The sequence below is a fragment of the Suncus etruscus genome, chromosome 2 (assembly GCF_024139225.1).
Source record: "Suncus etruscus isolate mSunEtr1 chromosome 2, mSunEtr1.pri.cur, whole genome shotgun sequence".
Lineage (NCBI taxonomy): Eukaryota > Metazoa > Chordata > Mammalia > Eulipotyphla > Soricidae > Suncus > Suncus etruscus.
The window spans coordinates 162,300,822-162,321,221 of NC_064849.1; the positions used below are offsets into that span (position 1 = coordinate 162,300,822).

Here is a 20,400-nt window from a genome sequence, read left to right on the forward strand (position 1 = left end):
TTGGATCTCTACCATATCAGTAGTGATCTCTCCTTTTTCATTCCTAATACCAGTTATCAAGTCTCTCTCTCTTTCTCTCTCTCTCTCTCTCTCTCTCTCTCTCTCTCTCTCTCTCTCTCTCTCTCTCTTCGTTAGTTTTGCCAGTGGTCTATCAATCTTGTTAATTTTTTTCAAAGAACCAACTTCTGCTTCCCTTGAACTTTTGGATTGTTTTTCAGGTTTCCAATTCATTGATTTCTGCTCTCAGCTTTGTTATTTCCTTCTGTCTCCCTATTTTTGGGTCCTTTTTTTTTTTTTTTGAGTAATTTCTAATTCTATGAGCTGCGTCAATAAGCTATTCAGGTATGCCCCTTCTTCTTTCCTGATGTGTGTTTGCAAAGCTATAAATTTTCCTCCCAGTACCGCTTTTGCTGTGTCAAATTTTATGTCAGACCTAATGGTTATTCAGTATTAGGCTGTTTAACTTTCAGGTATTAAAGTTTTTCTTCTGTGTACCTTTGTAGTTCACATATAATTTTAGGTTCTTGTGGTCAGTGAAGGTAGCCTGCAAAATTTCTATCCTCTTGATATTATGGAGGTATGTTTTGTGTGCTAGCATGTAGTCTATCCTGGAGAATGTACCATGTATATTAGAGAAGAATGTGTATCCAGGCTTCTGGGGGTAGAGTGTCCTGTACATATCTACTAGGTTTCTTTCTTCCATTCTGTTTTCTGGTCTAGTATATTCTTGTTGGGTTTCAGTCTGGTTGACTTTTAGTGTTGACAATGCCATGTTGAGGTCTCCCACAATTATTGTGTTGTTATTGATATTATTTTTCAGATTTGTCAACAGTTTTATTAAATATATTGCTGGCCCCTGTTTCAGTGCATATATGTTTAGGAGAGTGATTTCTTCCTGCTGAACATTAAGAATAAATTATATGAAAGAGGCAAAGGTATATATTTTGCGTTGTAAAGTACAAAACAGTGCCGATCAAAACTTTGTTGCATTAAATCTAGAATTGAGGCCAGTGATAATTTCCAAATATTAATATTACAGCTCTATATAGCAGATTATCCTAATGGGTAAGAATATCATACTACTGACGCTAATGGCATAAAATTATAAACCAAGTTTGTTTAAAAAGTAATAGAGTGTGTATTAAATAATACCAAATCTATTGTAAGGGCATACATGAGAAAGTACAGACAAATTTGACATTTGGTATTAATTCAAGAAATTATTTTTTCAAGTATCAAGAAAACTTATGTGTATTGTACTGGAACTGTTACATTAAGAACTTTAATGGGGCCAAAGTGATAGCACAGCAGTAGAGCATTTGCCTTTCACGAAGCAGACTTGGGTTTGATTCCAGACATCCCATATGGTTCCTTGAGTCTGATTTCTTTTCTTTTTTTCTGTTTTATTCATTTTTAGTGACTATAAGGACTGGCCCAAGGCCCAATCACAACTATTCTTTTTTCTTTTTTTTTAATTATTTATTTAAGCCCCATGATTATAAGCTTGATTATAGTTGGGTTTCAGTCACAAACAGAATACCCACATTCACCAGTGCAACATTCCCACCACCAATGGCCAAATCCCTCCTTACCAATCCTTGCCTATCTTAATGAGTGAGAGAAATAGAATGCCTGTCTCAAATATAGGCAGCAGTGATTTCTGAAGACAGAAGAGCCAGGATAACTCCAGAGTGCTGTGAGGTGTAACACAAACAAGCAAACAAACAAAAAACTTTCATAAATTGAGATTTATCATATTAAAATAAAGTCAATAAAAACATTATAATACTACAAAATGTTATTCGTTGTTCTTGTACTCTTTATATCATTTTATTAATTGATAACTTAAAGAATTTTAAACTAGTCTTAAAAATATTAGCCTATGTTATAGAAAAATCTAAAGCCAATTTGCATGAGACAATAAAAAGTACTTCCTAGAATTAGAGAAGCAATAAATGGTACCGAAATATAACAATAATCATAAGTATAGTCATTGATGAAATAATTGCATTCAACTAGAAAAATAAAAACTAACAGATTACTTAAAGTTGACACTGCAAAATAAAAACTTCAAATATATAAACTAACAGCTTACTTAAAGTTGACATTGTAAGACACTCAGAAAGATTGAAAAATGTTTTTAAAATTCAGCATGTAAGGCGGGGAAAATGCGCGAAAGTACACCGGCCCAGTGGGGCCCAACTGTGAAAAACTGTGAGAGTGACCTGACTATGTCTGTCTACTGTCCTCTTGCATGAAACTCTTGTGACTGGGGCAAAACAAGGCTCCAGAAACCTCGCTCGGCCAGACGCCAATTTCAGGGAGGGACTACAGAGCATGAAAACCAGCAAAGCTTTGCAAAAGCCGGATCCCTGTGTGTGACACCAGGCGGGGAAAAGCCGCGAAAGTACACCGGCCCAGTGGGGCCCAACTGTGAAAAACTGTGAGTGTGACCTGTCTATGTCTGTCTACTGTCATCTTGCATGAAACTCTTGCGAGTGGGGCAAAAAGAGGCTCCAGCGGAGCATGGCCGCTCCGCTTCGCTACACGGCCGTGCACTCTTTCTAAGGAAAGAACTCCATTGCAACAAGAAGGATAAATCACACTAAGAACGGCGCTATATCACAGAAGCAAACATTTCTCTCCGGACTGTCTTCTCTGTTGCATGCTCAGGCCTAAGATTTGACCCAGTGTGAGGCTTCATCCATGGAGGACTCCCCTCCCTTAGAGGCAAGTCAGCCCATCCAGAAAGGGAGGAACCAGAGGAGTGTGCTGCATGCATCACATAGACAATGAATACCACCACAACACGTAGAAAAACCCACAATACAAGTGTGACAATGGAGAAACAACGCAGGCCAGCATCAGACATAGAGAATGAAGATGACAATTCTGAGGACCAGATAATGATCAACCAAGTAATCAACCTCTCAGATAAGGACTTTAGACCAGCAATATGGAAGATGCTCAACAGATTCCAAGAAACCATGGATCGAGTTGAAAAGAACACTAATAAGAACCAAGAAAATCTGAAGACAGAAATCACAAAACTCCAAACTGAAATAACATGTCAACTAACAGGACTGAAAAAGTCAGTAAATGAAGTGAATGACAAAATAGATAAGCTCTGGGACAGGGTATCAGAAGCTGAGAATAGACTTGGTGCTGTGGAAGATGAGATACATAACAATTCCATACAGCAGGAGAGATTGGACAAAAAACTTAAAGCAAGTGAGCAGACAATGGAAAAGTTAGTCAAAGAATGGGAATAGATGAAAATAGAAGTCTATGATAAGATGAACAGAAACAACTTAAGAATCATTGGAGTCCCAGAGACCCAGGAAGAAAATTTCCAGGAAGAATCAACGGTCAAGAACATCATTAAAGAGAAACTTCCAGAGCTAAAGAATATATCTGATCAAATCCTGCATGCCCGAAGAGTATCAACCAAAAGAGACCCCAGAAAAACCACCCCAAGACACATTCTAGTCACAATGAAAAATCCCACAGATAGAGACAGAATTCTGAAAACAGCAAGATCAAAAGGGGAAATCACATTCAAGCAAGCTGCCCTGAGATTTACAGCAGAACTGTCACCAGAAACACTCAATGCCAGAAAGCAGTGGTGGGATATTGTGACAAGACTGAATGAAATGAATGCTTCACCCAGAATACTATACCCAGCAAAACTCACTTTCCGGTTTGACAGAAGAATACATGGCTTCACAGACAAAAAACAGCTCAGAAACTTCACAGACACAAAACCAGTCTTAAGAGAAAAACTGAAAGACCTAATCTAAGACAAGACTACCCAAAAGACACACCAAATTTTGAAATAAAGATGGCGTTAAATCCCAGGTCAATTCCTTCTCTCAACGTCAATGGACTAAATGCACCAGTTAAAAGACACAGAGTGGCTAAATGGATCAAAAAACTCAATCCAACCTTCTGCTGCCTACAAGAAATGCACCTGAATAGTCAGAACAAACATAGACTCAAAATAAAAGGCTGGAGAAAAATTATCCAAGCAAACAACACCCATAAAAAAGCTGGAGTGGCCATACTAATATCAGATAATGCAAACTTTATACTCAGGAAGGTTGTAAGGGACAAAGATGGACATTTTATATTAATCAAGGGGTACGTAGAGCAGGAAGAATTCACTCTCCTAAACATATATGCACCGAATGAGGGGCCAGCAAAATATTTAATACAACTGTTGACAAATCTGAAAAATAATATCAACAACAACACAATAATTGTGGGGGACATTAACACGGCTTTGTCAACACTGGATAGGTCAACCAGACTGAAACCCAACAAGAATATACTAGACCTGAGGAGAGAAATGGAAGAAAGAGGCCTAGTGGATATATATAGGACACTCCATCCCCAGAAACCTGGATACACATTCTTCTCCAATGTACATGGGACATTCTCCAGGATAGACTACATGCTGGCACATAAAACATACGTCCATAAGATTAAGAGGATAGAAATTTTGCAGACTACCTTCGCTGACCACAAGGCTCTGAAATTATTTGTGAACTCCAAAGGGACTCAGAAGAAACACTTTAACACCTGGAAGTTAAACAGCCTCATGCTCAATAACCAGTGGGTCCGAGATGAAATCAAGGAGGAAATCAAAAGGTTCCTGGAAACAAATGACAATAAAGACACAAACTATCAGAACTTATGGGACACAGCAAAAGCAGTACTGAGAGGAAAATTTATGGCTTTGCAAGCACAGATCAGGAAGGAAGAAGGAGCTTACCTGAGTAGCTTAATGACACAGCTAATAGAACTAGAAAATGCTCAACAAAATGACCCAAGAATAGGAAGACAGAAGGAAATAACAAAGCTGAGAGCAGAAATCAACGAAGTGGAAACTCAAAAAACAATCTGAAAGATCAACGAAAGCAGAAGTTGGTTCTTTGAAAAAATAAACAAGATTGATTGACCACTGGCAAACCTAACAAAGAGAGAGAGAGAGAAACTTGATAACTTGTATCAGGATTGAAAAAGGAGAGATCACTACTGATATGACAGAGATTCAAAGGGTAATCAGAAACTACTTTAAAAAACTCTACACCACTAAAAATGAGAACCTGGAAAAAATGGATAAATTCTTGGACTCTTATAATCTTCCACGGTTGAAGGAAGAGGATGTAGCATATCTAAACACCCCCATCACCATTGATGAAATTAAAACAGTAATCATATGTCTGCCAAAAAACAAAAGACCAGGTCCAGATGGATTCACTAATGAATTCTATCAAACTTTCCAAGAGGAACTACTGCCAATCTTGGCAAGACTCTTTCATGAAATTGAACAAACAGAAACACTTCCAAATAGCTTTTATGAAGCCAAAATCACCTTGATACCTAAACCAGACAGAGACGCTACCAAAAAAGAAAATTACAGACCAATATCACTGATGAATGCAGATGCAAAGATCCTCAACAAAATCCTGGCAAATAGGATTCAATGCCTCGTTAAAAAGATCATCCACTACGATCAAGTAGGTTTCATCTCAGGAATGCAAGGCTGGTTTAACATCCGTAAATCTATCAACATAATACACAACATCAATAACAAGAAAAATAAAAACCACATGATCATATCAATAGATGCAGAGAAAGCATTTGATAAGGTCCAACACCCATTCTTGATCAAAACTCTCAGCAAGATGGGAATGGAGGGAACCTTTCTCAATATAGTGAAGGCCATCTACCACAAACAAGTGGCAAATATTATCCTCAATGGAGAAAAACTGAAAGCCTTCCCTCTAAATTCTGGCACAAGACAAGGCTGTCCTCTCTCACCACTCTTATTCAACATAGCACTGGAAGTACTTGCTATAGCGATTAGGCAAGAAAAGGATATCAAGTGAATCCACATAGGAAAGGAAGAAGTCAAGCTCTCACTGTTTGCAGATGACATGATATGCTACTTAGAAAACCCTAAAGACTCTATCAAAAAGCTTCTAGAAACAATGAACTCATATAGCAAGGTGGCAGGCTACAAAATTAACACACAAAAATCAATGGCCTTTCTATACACCAATAGTAATAAGGACGAAATGGACATTAAGAAAACAACCCCATTCACAATAGTGCCACACAAACTCAAATATCTTGGAATCAACTTGACTAAATATGTGAAGGACCTATACAAAGAAAACTATAAAACTCTGCTCCATGAAATATGAGAGGACACATGGAAATGGAAACGCAATACCCTACTCGTGGATTGGCAGGATTAACATCATCAAAATGGCAATACTCCCCAAGGCATTATACAGATATAATGCCATCCCTCTAAAGATACCCATGACATTCTTCAAAGAAGTGGATCAGACACTTTTGAAATTCATTTGGAACAATAAACACCCTCGAATAGCTAAAGCAATCACTGGGAAAAAGAATATGGGAGGAATTACTTTCCCCAACTTTAAACTGTACTACAAAGCAACAGTCATCAAAACAGCATGGTATTGGAATAAGGATAGGTCCTCAGATCAGTGCAATAGGCTGGAATACTCAGAAAATGTTCCCCAGACATACAACCACCTAATTTTTGATAAAGGAGCAGGAAATCCTAAATGGAGCAGGGAAAGCCTATTCAACAAGTGGTGTTGGCACAATTGGATAGCCACTTGCAAAAAATTGAACTTAGACCCCCAGCTAACATCATGTACAAAGGTAAAATCCAAATGGATTAAAGACCTCGATATCAGCCCCAAAACCATAAGATATATAGAACAGCACATAGGCAAAACACTCCAGGACATTACAGGCATCTTCAGGGAGGATACTGCACTCTCCAAGCCAGTGAAAGCAGAGATTCACAGATGGGAATATATTAAGCTGAGAAGCTTCTGCACCTCAAAGGAAATAGTGCCCAGGATACAAGAGCCACCCACTGAGTGGGAGAAACTATTCACCCAATACCCATCAGATAAGGGGCTAATCTCCAAAATATACAAGGCACTGACAGAACTTTACAAGAAAAAAACATCTAACCCCATCAAAAAATGGGGAGAAGAAATGAACAGACACTTTGACAAAGAAGAAATACACATGGCCAAAAGACACATGAAAAAATGTTCCACATCATTTATCATCAGGGAGATGCAAATCAAAACAACAATGAGATACCACCTCACACCCCAGAGAATGGCACACATCACAAAGAATGAGAATAAACAGTGTTGGCGGGGATGTGGAGAGAAAGGAACTCTTATTCACTGCTGGTGGGAATGCCGTCTAGTTCAACCTTTATGGAAAGCAATTATGGAGATTCCTCCAAAAACTGGAAATCGAGCTCCCATACAATCCAGCTATACTACTCCTAGGATTATACCCTAAGAACACAAAAATAAAATACAAAAACCCCTTCCTTACACCTATATTCATTGCAGCACTATTTACCATAGCAAGACTCTGGAAACAACCAAGATGCCCTTCAACAGACGAATGGCTAAAGAAACTGTGGTACATATACACAATGGAATATTTTGCAGCTGTCAGGAGAGATGAAGTCATGAAATTTTCCTATACATGGATGTACACGGAATCTATTATGCTGAGTGAAATAAGTCAGAGAGAGAGAGAAAAACGCAGAATGGTCTCACTCATCTATGGGTTTTAAGAAAAATGAAAGACACCCTTGTAATAATAATTTTCAGACACAAAAGAGAAAAGAGCTGGAAGTTCCAGCTCACCTCAGGAAGCTCACCAGAAAGAGTGATGAGTTTAGTTAGGGAAATAACTACATTTTGAACTGTCCTAATAATGAGAATGTATGAGGAAAATGGAGAGCCTGTCCAGAGTACAGGAGGGGGTCGGGTGGGGCGAAGGGAGATTTGGGACATTGGTGATGGGAATGTTGCACTGGTGGTGGGTGGTGTTCTTTACATGACTGAAACCCAAACACAATCATGTATGTAATTAATGTGTTTAAATAAATTTAAAGAAATTCAGCATCTAATAATAAACATTTATTACTTAACTTGATTTCCAGAATATTTTAAGAAGAAAAGATAACACCAAATATACTATACAAATGAGGCTAATGTTGTAATTAAAATAGTAGCAAAAATTCTATGTAAAAGCAATCTGTTCGACAATGATTCAAAAAGCTCTGAATTTTCATCACAACAGTTTATGATGGAGTAGGCAATGACTCAGGTCATTTCAAATTGAAATATCTATAAATATTTTTGCATAAAAATAAAAAAAATTAAATTTGATGAACTCACATTAACTTGTATGAGCATCACGGTAATAAATGCCTGCTAGCCTGTTGTGACTAAATACAAATCTTTCTTTTTTTTTTTTAGTATTACAATGTTTACTTAAATTTTTAATTTTGTAGAGACTCAGACATTATAGCAGTTATCTTGAATTAATGTGATGCTATTTCTAATCATTTTTGAGAGAAAAATGTATCTGTTCCACTGGGATAAGTGTAATAAACTTAAGTATTTCTCTGTCATCAGTATTGGTGGTGCCAATAAAAAGAACTTACCTTTTTGCTAGCATAACAGTAGATATAATTGTTTTATTTCAAATTCATATATGAAAAATATCAGGATTTACACATACATGCAGGTTTAAAATATGTCAAGCAATTCCATAAATCTTAGTCAGATTTTCTATATGACAAATCACCATTATCAATCTCATGCTAAGTGAGTGTTTAAATTTCAGAAATCAAAACAATTGAAATATAAAATCAATCATCATAAATATCTGACCTCTAGTTCATCAGTTATGTAATGTCAGAAGGTCCCATATTTCCATAAATGCATTCAATCTGAAATAATCAGAGACAGGAAAAAAGTATACAATACATAACTGTCATTTTCAATTCTCTAGTGTGTTAAACCTGGAAAAATTCAGATTCACAGTCACTCTGCTCAAATATCTTTGCTAGTGCATTCAGCCAGAATGGCATCACTAATTCTACTCAAAAAGAAAGGATGAGTGCTTGCTTTGGCAGCACATACACTAAAATTGGAATGATACAGAGAAGATTAGCATGGCTCTTGCGCAAGATGACACGCAAATTCGTGAAGCATTTCATATTTAAAAAAAAGAAAGGATGAAAGAAAGGAAATTTGAAAACCATTAACATAATCTTATCTATTGTTTTGGTAAGGTTTTAATTAAATAACCATGCCATGTTCTGTTTTCTAGAAAAAAGCATTAATGCTCTTTCTTTGAAATTGGCACACTTCCCTCTCTCTCTGTCTCTCTTTCTATCCTTTTCTTTCTTCCCACCATCACCACCATGAGCAATGCATGTAAACCTTGAAAAGAAATACAAATTTTCACTATAATTATAGTATAGTAATTACTTACTCTTGCCTTGGAATTTTACTCTAAACTATGTTTAGCCATTTATTTCTTGCCAACTCATGATTAAATAATTTTTTACAGAATTAGGATCACCATTATATTTATTTCTCTGGGGTTTACATTTCAGTGGTTGACGATTGAATATTTGAAACAGCATATTGAATATTAAAGACATCCAACTCTTGCCAGCACCAAACTTAAGAGATTTTCCAAAGTTATTTTGATAAAATCTTTCCTGTTTTTATTTCTGTTCTGAGAATACACAACTAAAGGCAGCACCAAATAGGAATTCAACTTGGTGTTTAGGATTGAAACTTCTTTGACCTCTGCTTAGCAGAAATTAATTATAATCCCATCTCCATTTTTTTATTCCTTTGCGTCATTAAAATACTGCTCCAATATTGCTAGTCTACAATGACCTTCTGTTTTCTGTACAAGCACACAGCAAACTTTTGTTTTCTTGGATCTGTTGAAGAATCAAAACAGAACCATTTGGAATTGGTTTAAGAATGAATCACTGGACACATGGTTCAGTAACCAAATAGGTGATAAAGCAGATAATAAGAAACAGGTGCTTTTCAGGCCTTAGTGAAAGCATCAGGAACTCTGGTCGGAACCAATACTTACATTGCCAATTATCCAAGGTGCACGCTAAAGCATATTCTTTTGACTTTTTAACATCAATTTTCTGTTCAAGGTACATATAAAATTGGAACAAATTTGTGGTTCCTTTGCCATCATTGAGTACAGCTGAACAATTGTCCCAGTAGTCAGTTCATGTCTCTGCAATGTCAGTTGACTGGAATATACTTGTTTGAGTACTTAGTAAATGGTTCATAGGATTCATAACAGAGATCCATCGCAGATATAACAAAAACAACGTTACTTGCCTTAAACAACATAGCAGTACTATTACCTTTCTGTAAAATAGAATTTGAACTCAGTGTGTTTCTTTCTGGAAACATTTGTTTTTCAAGTTTACAAGTATTTTATTTATTTATTATAAATAATTTACTTAAGCACCATGGTTACAAAAATGTGCATAGTTGGGTTTTAATCAATGAATGTAGACCATCCTTACCCAGCATAACTTTCCCTCGACTTTGCTCACTGCTACAAATCACCTACATCCTTTGTTTCCTAGCCAATGTTCCTAGCCTGCAACATCTGTTCAAATAACTCCTTTCAGTGGTTCACTCTGAAACCTGATGGGCAGTCCCTCTTTCTCCATCCTGTAATCTACCTCTCTTCGGAAGTTTTCTGAAGACAGTGATGACATTTGGGCCATAGAAAGAAAGGCAAATGTTCACCATATATAGTGATTAGCAATTTGAAATTTCTCCAGGAGGTTAGTTTCCCTTTGCCATTTATGTAACATATCCACAAGTTCCAGGAGACAAGCACCTCTGATAAATAAGGTCTGCATGAGAAGAATTATTTTTGGTAGGTATTTTTTTTTGTTTCTTTGTTTTGTTTTGTTTTGTTTTGGGGTCACATCCTGAGGTGCTCAGGGATTATTCCTGGCTTTGTGCTCAGAAACCACTCCTAGTAGGCACGAGAGACCATAGGGAATGTCAGGGTTCGAACCAAAGTCCGTCCTAAATCGGCTGTTTGCAAGGCAAACGCCCTACCGCTGTGTTATCTCTCTGGCCTCTGAGAATTGTTTTATGTCTGACTGTGATTTTAATCCTGCATTTTTCTTGAAATAATTATTATGTAAGATTACCAATTAAATTTTGCATATTCAGAATAAGAATGTTAGTAAAGTGATATGAGATAGTGCAGTGGTTAAGGCACAAGACTAGAATGTACCTAAATAAGTTCAATTTTCAGCACCACAGGTCCCCAAGCATAGCCAAGGCATCCCTCAACTCCCCAAGAAATTTGAAGTTTGTCTAAAACCTCAAAATATTAAAGGGGAGAACTTGGCATTCCCAGAAAAAAAAGATCTGATATGCTTCTCATTCTCTAGTCCTTGCATTGAACCCCCTGGACCTCCTAAGCATCACTTGAGAGGCCTCTCTACCCTTCTCCTTCCAGCCAAAAATGATAGGCCAGGGTCTCCCTTTGGCTCTCACACAGCTCATAAGGAAGATTCTGGGGGAGGGAATCATCATAGTAAAACTCTTTTATTTAATCAATATCTGAATGTGTCTTTTAATTTCTGAGATATGTAATAGAACTTTCAAATATACACACCTAAGAACTGTCATAAGATTTTCTTCAATAGCAACAATTCTTGGGAGAAAAACCCAACATTCAAAATGACGTAAAATTAAAATATAGAGCAGTGTCAACAAGTGTTTACAAATTATTGCTAATTTTAATAAGTGCTGCCTTATTCATTTCTTCATTTCACTTTTACTAAACAGTGTTTGACTATATTATATGAATATTTAAGAATACATATTATATACAGATACAAGTATGTATATATATTAAGTGCAACTTTATTTTCAAGCTCACATGTTTAAAAATAGCAAGCTTAGGAGCTAAAGAGATAGTACAGCTAGTAGGATGCTCTCCTGTCAGCTGACAGCCCTGGATTTGATCCCTAGTTAGATCCCTGGAATGCATGGGGTTTGTGAACACAGAAGTTATTCCTGAGCATGGAGCCAGAATAACACTAGAGCATAGCCAAGTGTGCCCAAAACCTAATAAATAGCACTTTGAAATACTAAGAATAAAACTTCACTTTTTCTAAAATAAAGAAATGCGACTCGTTTTTCCTGATAATGCAGTATATAATTATTATTATAGAAAAATAATTTTGTGACTTTTTCTAAAGATGAGATTGGAATGTCTTAATTTTAGCATTAGTACTTGAAGGAATTGCATGCTATTTGCTTTAAACACTTAAAGCTCAAAATATGTTTTTCTCTCAAACACTTTGGAACAAGCAATTTTTGAGGTGAAGCACATATATATACATATATAGATAATACACTATAACATTTCAAACACTTAACATTAATGGTAATTCTTTATAATAGATTCATTTTATTCCCCACCATGTACTCACAATACTAATAATAATTCTTAAATCGCAGTACATAAAGATCTGAATATAGATATAATCTCAACAGAAAAACATGTTCTTTGTACTTATCTAAGGTATATTCTTGTTTATAATTTATATATAAAAAGAATACATTTAATAAAATAGTAAAATAAAATATATTTGGTGATAATATATTTGAGAATATAGCTATTCATGTACATATGAAAATATGCATCTGATAATTTATACTCTTATTCTTAGGATAATGTAAATAAACACTATTATTTTTATGTATGATCCTATATTTTGCCACACTAGAAATTATATTACACTATATTAAACTTTATACATAAAATATAATTTTATAAGTTTTAAAAATATTCACAAAACACATAAAAATAAATAACATTTTGAATTAATGTAAAAACACAGATTAATGATTTTTTTACAACAATTAAATAGCTTTGGGATCAACAGAAATATCAAAATGCACTTTTAACACCAGACTGGAATCTAAGTGTAACCCATTTTTATTGTTATGTTCATATATAGATATAGATATAGATATATGTTATCCTATCTATGTACTGTGCATTGTATTTCTCCTTATTCTAGCTGATTATAAACAGAATAGTGTAATAAATAGACTTGTTTCTGTTAGTCATCACACGAAATTAAGTTCATGTAACAAATGTAGTTACATTTGCTCTAACTATTGTATAGAATTTTATTTCATGATTTTACTAAAAAATTTGCTCTAATCTAGACTGAAATTAACAAAGGTTATATCAATGACTAAAGGATAATTGGGCCTATAAAGACAAGCTCATATTCAAGTCAATGTTATAAAATGTATTATGAAAATAGTTTTATTTTATTATTATTTTTCTTTGTTTTTTTGGGCCACACCTGGTGATGCTCATGGATTACTCCTGGGTATGTACTCAGAAATCGCTCTTGGCTTGGGACCTATGAGACATCCTGGGTTAGCCTCTGGCAAGGCAAATGCAGTAACCCTGTGCTGGGACCCTCATTTTATTATCCTTAAAGTCATTTTAGAACCTTAAAATACTTTGATTTCAATTAATTACATCTATATTTGCTTTTATCGCTCATTTTGTTGACCTGATTTCAAAAATAAGTTATGTGGATATTTCTCTTCTAAGTTGTCTAAATCTCTACATGCTGTAACTACAGCTTTGTCACTGTAAATTGATAGCATTAAAATATGTTTTTCTTTATCACTATATTATTTGCAAATAAGTTGGCATGGTAATTAAAATTGATATTTAAATTTCAAATTGCCCAGTTCAAATTCTGACTTGCCATTTATTAAAATATTGTAACTAAATGGTGTTGGATTCAAAATTCAACTATGTAAAAATTAAAGAGTAGGCTTTTTATTAAAATGTCAATTATGATTATTAAGACATTAATTAAAAACTAAAATTATCTAATACTCTTGACAAATACTAGTTGTCTCACCATTGTAAAGTACATCTGCCTTCATAGAGAATGTATTGCACTTACGTTGTCATCATTACGTCAACAAAACCTCATTTTTACTGTTCTAAACGTGCAAAAAATTTTTATTTGTTTGTTTGTTTGTTTGGGGGCAACACCTGGTGATGCTCAGAGATTACACCTGGCTTGGGGGACCATAGGGGATGCCAGGAAATCAAACCGCAGTCAGTCCTAGGCTTGTAAGGCAAACACCCTACATTTGCATATTATTTTAACTTTGACAATGATTTTATATTCTAGATCCATATTCTAGAATCTATTATGTGCCAGTTTAATTTCCTTATTCCTAATAAGCTTTCTGTCTATCCATATTTCCAAGCACACTGAGAATATGAATATATTTCTATTGTCTTCTTTGCTTTTATGAGGAAATTATTTAGGAATTCGGTATGCCATTGAATATAATGTGTTTCAGAGTATTCTTTGTTTTATCTTGTCAAATTGAGGCTTTCTTTTTTTCATCAATCTGCTCCAGTCATGTGTTGAAAAAGTATTTATAAGGTACTAAAATATATGGTTAACCATGTGTAAGGAGAGTCTCAGCATAAAATATTCATCTTTATAATGTAAGCGTGGCTTTGTAACCAGGATCATAAAAAATACAAAATGACTGAAAAGAATAATATCTTCATCAGAGACATAAAAATTGTATGTCAGTATAATCAATTCTAAATGTGTCATATATTGGATAAAAATACAGATATGATTTAGAAATCTTATATGTAAATATCTCTATTAGTGTTAATGCAATGTGTGCACATACTAAACTTAGAAATTTAAAAATTCTTCCAGTACCAGGGCCAGAGCAGTAGTAATAGAGGGTAGGACATTTGTCTTGCATGTGACTAACTTGGATCCAATATTCAGTACCCTATAAGATGCCCTCACTGCCAGAAATGATTCACATCCAGAGCCATTACTATAATTATGTATCACCCCAAAACAAAAACAACAAAAATTTCTTCCAATTTAGAAATTTAAAAATCATATCTTACAAATATTTGATAAGTATGACAAAATAAAAATTACAAAGAAATAAATGTAATGCCAAATTAATTTCAGTAAATCATTTTTAATTTTTAGTTATTTATTTATTAATCATAAGCATAAACATATGAATTCACTGTCAATGAAAACTATATAAATAGTTCACTTATTCAATTGAAAGATACTTTCACTGAGACTAATGATAAAGCTTATTATTTTTTAAATAGGTAATTACCTTAGTTGCTATTAAAATTTGTTAAATTACTTGCCAAAAATATAAAGTTGTATCTTCATCATATTTTAGTGGTCATGGAAACAAGTAATTAGACCAAATTAATCTCAGACTTAAATAGAAAATACTTAGCAAGTGAGTGCTATGAAGAACTATGTAGTAAGATAATCTTATTAAGGTGTTAGATGATGGGGCTGGAGCAGTAGCGCAGGGCATAAGGCATCTGTCTTGGGAGTGCCAGTCTCGAACAGACCTCGGTTTGATCACCAGGCATCCCATATGGTCCCCTAAGCCAGGAACAATTTCTGAGCGCTAAGAGTCACTGGGTTTGCCCCCAAAAATTAAAAAAAAAGATGTTAGATATTACTGACAAAATTTCACTTATATTTTATTTTGCCAAATGTGGTTTGCATTGCTAAAGCTAATATTTAAAACATTAAAACAAATATGACAGCTGTGATTGTCATTTAAAATAACAGCTAAGTTGACAATGTTGCATAGGTGTATTTCATCAACTGACTATGGATAAAATATTAGATATTCTCTCATTATAATTTTATTTTCATTTTTTTAATTCGTATGACACCAAAAAGAAAACTAGCCTTATTTTGTTTATAAGTACCTATATGTAACCAAAATTTATATGTTGAAACCAAAATAATCTTTTGTTTGTTAAAATAATCTTTGTGTCATAGCCATAAATTCAAAAAAGTGGTTTCTGAAATATGTTAGATTTAATTTTTCAAGGCTATAATGTTGAAATTTCATTATTTTATGTGAATACTCATAGTACAGGCTGATGGCTGCACTCATTTCCAGATGAGGATTACTGTCCTGGGTCACCTACATGCAAGGCCTATGCCCTACTGCTTTCTATTGCTCTGGTCCCAGAATCACTGTTCTTACTTACCTAAGAAAACCTGTAGAGATATTAACATGTGAATTACTGGTATTAAGAAAAGGACCCTCTGTGAGAATGTCAACTAGTATGTCTTTTTGGAATACAATATGGACTGTTATCAAGAACTAGGAATAGAGTTCCAAATGACCCTCTAATCTTGGTCCTGATTCCAAGTCTTAAAACTATTTAGAAAATGCATATCTGGAGAGATAGCATGGAGGTAGGGCATTTGCCTTGCATGCAGAAGGATGGTGGTTCGAATCCCGGCATCCCAAATGGTTCCCCGAGCCTGCCAGGAACAATTTCTGAGTGCAGAGCCAGGAGTAACCCCTGAGCTCTGCCAGGTGTGACCCAAAAAACAAAAAAGAAAAGAAAAGGCATATCTATATTTGTATTACCACTCAATAGCTAATATTTGGGGGAGATCCCAAATATCTAATATCAGATAATTGGATAAAAACTATGGTACATACATACAATGGAATACTACTGGGCACTGAGAAAAGATAAAATGATGCATTTTTTACAGCCTGTATGGATCTGGAGACAATCATATTAGTGAAGTTAGTCAGAAGGAGAGGTATAAATAGAAAAGTCCCTCTCCTGTACGGATATAAAAAATTAAAAGTAGGGGATAAAAATTGCCCAAGGAACAGAAAGGAAATCTGGTCTTTACTTGGACAACTTACCTCAAGAGAGCCAAAGGCTGAACGGAAAAATGGTGAAGGGAAGCAGAAACTGGTGGTGGGTGTGCTGCTATAATGCTTTATGCACGAATCCTTGCATTAACAATTGTTTAAAAAAATTGTAAGAAATAGTTTCAGTTTCTTCCTTTGGAAGGTAAATGTGCATAGGTTAATGTCATCTTGGCTATAAAAGCTAGAACTGTAACTAATTTTTCAGCTTCATAAAAGTTTGGTTTTTGAGCCATACCATGCAGTGTTCAATGATGACTTCTGAGAAGCTTAGGGGACCACCATATATGATGCCAGGGATCAAGCCTGTCTCTGCAGAACAGGAGACAAGCACCATATTTCCTGTACTGTTCCCCAGACCCTATTCATGTACTTTTTATAAACATCTGGTAAGTTCCAAAAATTGTTGCCATTTTAGTAAAGATATTTAAACAATAGCCCTGACAATTGTTTGGTAAATATTCTAAGATGGCAAATAGCATTTTTATAAATTATGATATATTTAAACTAATATTCTATTTAGTTTCTATCATAACATTTTAACATATATCTAAAGTATACGTAAAACTATGGTTGTAAATAAAGATAAATCTCTGACATTTCAAAGTCTTATGTTTCTTAAAATAAGCTTTCTGAATTTTTGTTTCTTATATTATTTTGAATATTTATTAAATTTTTTTGAAACATCACTATGAGGGTTGGCTTTCTGGACAGTTAGAAAGTCAACACTGTTTAGTCAACTGTTTAGTGAAAAAAATTGTTAAAACTGCAGTACACCATAACGTTGTGTAAAATATCCATTGTATTTTTTATATGTTACATTTCTCTTCTCCTTTCTATAAATAATCAAGGTTTTCTTACTTAATGAAAATATCAACAAACAATTTTTTAGTCTTTTAGTTGCTTATTTTTATCTGTTTATTTAAACACCATGTTTACAAGTTGTTCATAATACAATTGGGTGTTTTTTATGAGTACAAAGCTGTTCATCATTGCATTTCAGTCATGAAATGTACAATGCCCTTCTACAGACAGCACATATTTCCCACCACCAGTGTCCCAGTTTTCACCGCCCTCCCCCTTGTCTTTCCTGGGACAGACATTTTTCTCTTCTCTCCCTCACTATAGAGAAATGATTATATAGAAAAATATAGACATATTTCTGTTTCTGTAGATAGATTAGATAATAGATAGTAAATAAATATAGATGATATCTCTCTTATTTTCCTCTTAGACGCCATGGTTTCCAATGTTGTTACTGAAGGTATATAATGCAAATCACATTATCTTCTTTCAGCATCCGGTTTCTTGTCCAGAGTGATAATTTTCAACTATCATTGTCATAGTGGACCCTTCTCTGCCCTAACTGCACTCTCCCACTATTTGTGACAAGCTTCCTAAAACAATATTCAGAGACAATACAATTTTTGTGTATGTGTTTGGGCTACACCTGGTGATGTTTAGGGGTAAATCTGACTACAGTCATGGTGGAGATCAGGTACTATGTAGATGCTGGAAATCAAACTTATATTGACTGCTTCAGACAAGAGCAATACATACTGTACTATATCTCCAGGCCCCACATTGTACAATTTTTGTTAAGAAAATATATTGATATTATTCTCTTTTATTAACAAAATAATGGTTTGGAGCCAGAGAGATAGCACAGATTAGGGCATTTGCCTTGCACTTGGCCAACCCAGATAGATGGTGGTTAGATTCCCAGCATCCCATATGATCCCCTGAACCTGCAATGTGCGATTTCAGAGCACAGAGCCAGGAGTGACCCCTGTGCGCCACCGGGTGTGACCCCCCAAAATAAAAAAGAAACAAAAATAATTTTTATTGGAGTATACATTAAGAGTACCACTTTATGATTTTCCAGAATATACATTACCACAACATACCCACCATGGATTTATTGGATCATCATCATTTTATTCTTTTTTCCTCTCCTTTTTCCTTTTGTTAACTTCTGGCCTGTGAACATGAATGAAGGATTGGTTTTCATTTGGTTTATCCTGTTCCCTTGCTTTGTTGTTTTCAGTCCATATGATCTTAATCATTCAAATTTGACATTTTTTTCCATGAAAAAATTTTTGTTTAACATAACCAACCCCATTCTGTGTTGTTGCAAAATTGAGTTACCTACCTGTTTTTAATACATGGTTTGCATTTTATTATGTTTAACATGTATATGCATATGTGAATATGTTATTGCATTGTATAAATATTTCATTTATACACTCATCTATCTTTGATCATATAAATGTCAAATGATGAAGCATGTGACCATAAAACTTACTAATAAAAACAAGGAAGAATTCGACAGTAACAGTAGGAACACTCTACTTCTACCAATAAATAGATTAATCAGAGATGTTATAGACAAAAAACAACGTTCAACCTGTGGTCAGAACGATAGGTAAGCAGCCAGGAATTTGTTTGCAAGCTGGTGACCCAGGACGGACCTCAGTTCTATCCTTGGAGTCCCATACAGTCCCCTAAGCCAGGAGCCATTTCTGAGCGCATAGCCAGAGGTAAGCCCTGAGCGAGTGTCTAATGGCAACAGGTGCCTGTCACCTCATTGTTATTTTGATATACATTTTTCTGATGATTAGTGATGCAGAGCACTTTTTCATATTCCTGGTGAGATTTAGGTCCCATATTGGGTTATGTAAATTGATCCTGGGTTTGTCATATGCAAAGCAAATGCACTACCCATGTACTATTGGCCTGGTCCCAGTTGGATGGCTTTTTTTTTTTTTTTCAGACACAAAAGAGAAAAGAGCTGGAAGTTCCAGCTCACCTCAGGAAGCTCACCACAAAGAGTGATGAGTTTAGTTAGAGAAATAACTACATGTTGAACTGTCCTAATAATGAGAATGTATGAGGGAAATGGAAAGCCTGTGTAGAGTACAGGCAGGGTTGGGTGGGGAGGAGGGAGATTTGGGACATTGGTGATGGGAATGTTGCACTGGTGATGGGTGGTGTTCTTTATATGACTGAAACCCAAACACAATCATGTATGTAATAAAGTTGTTTAAATAAATAAAAAGAGAACAAAAATAATGAAAAAAAAAAGAAAAATTCAACCAATTTTCTTTTTTTTTTAACTTGGATAATAAACATCACGTTACCTAGGGGAAATATGTTCTTCCAGTCTTTGGCGGTCTATTTGTATTCTTTTCATTTTCTTTGTTATGATAAAGCTTATTTTCTATTTATTTTATTTTATTATTTTATTTTATTATTATTTTTGGAAATACCACCTTGTGCTCAGTAGTCTGCACTCAGAAATCACTTATGGAAAGATAGGAGGAGCATATGGAATGCAGAATTAACCCAGGTTCATAGAGTATAAGGTAAATGTCCTACCCATTCTGCTAGCTCTCTGGCCTAAAAAGCTTCCTAAATTAATATAGAATCACTATACTTCATTTTTAATGCCTGTCAAGTTGGCATTGAAAAGTTTTAAGATTATAAAAATTTGTCTATTATTCTAGACTGTAATTTGATAAAGATTTAATGAAGATGTACATAGTAGCTTCTGAAAATTATTTTTATTTTATTATAGATCTGAAACCTATTCACTTTTATTTCTGGTCCTATTATTTAATATTTTTAATTTTTTTTAAGATATATCACCTCTTAGGGTCTGGGTGATAGCACAGCGAGTAGAATGTCAATTTTG

General features: G+C 34.7%; 1 non-coding gene across 1 annotated transcript; it reads left to right on the forward strand.

Annotated features, from left to right (window-relative positions):
- Window positions 1–8,991: 8,991 nt before the first annotated feature.
- LOC126002193 (U6 spliceosomal RNA) lies at window positions 8,992–9,097 on the forward strand. The gene has a single exon (XR_007492961.1). It is a non-coding gene; the product is annotated as a U6 spliceosomal RNA (small nuclear RNA).
- The last annotated feature ends 11,303 nt before the right edge of the window (window positions 9,098–20,400 follow it).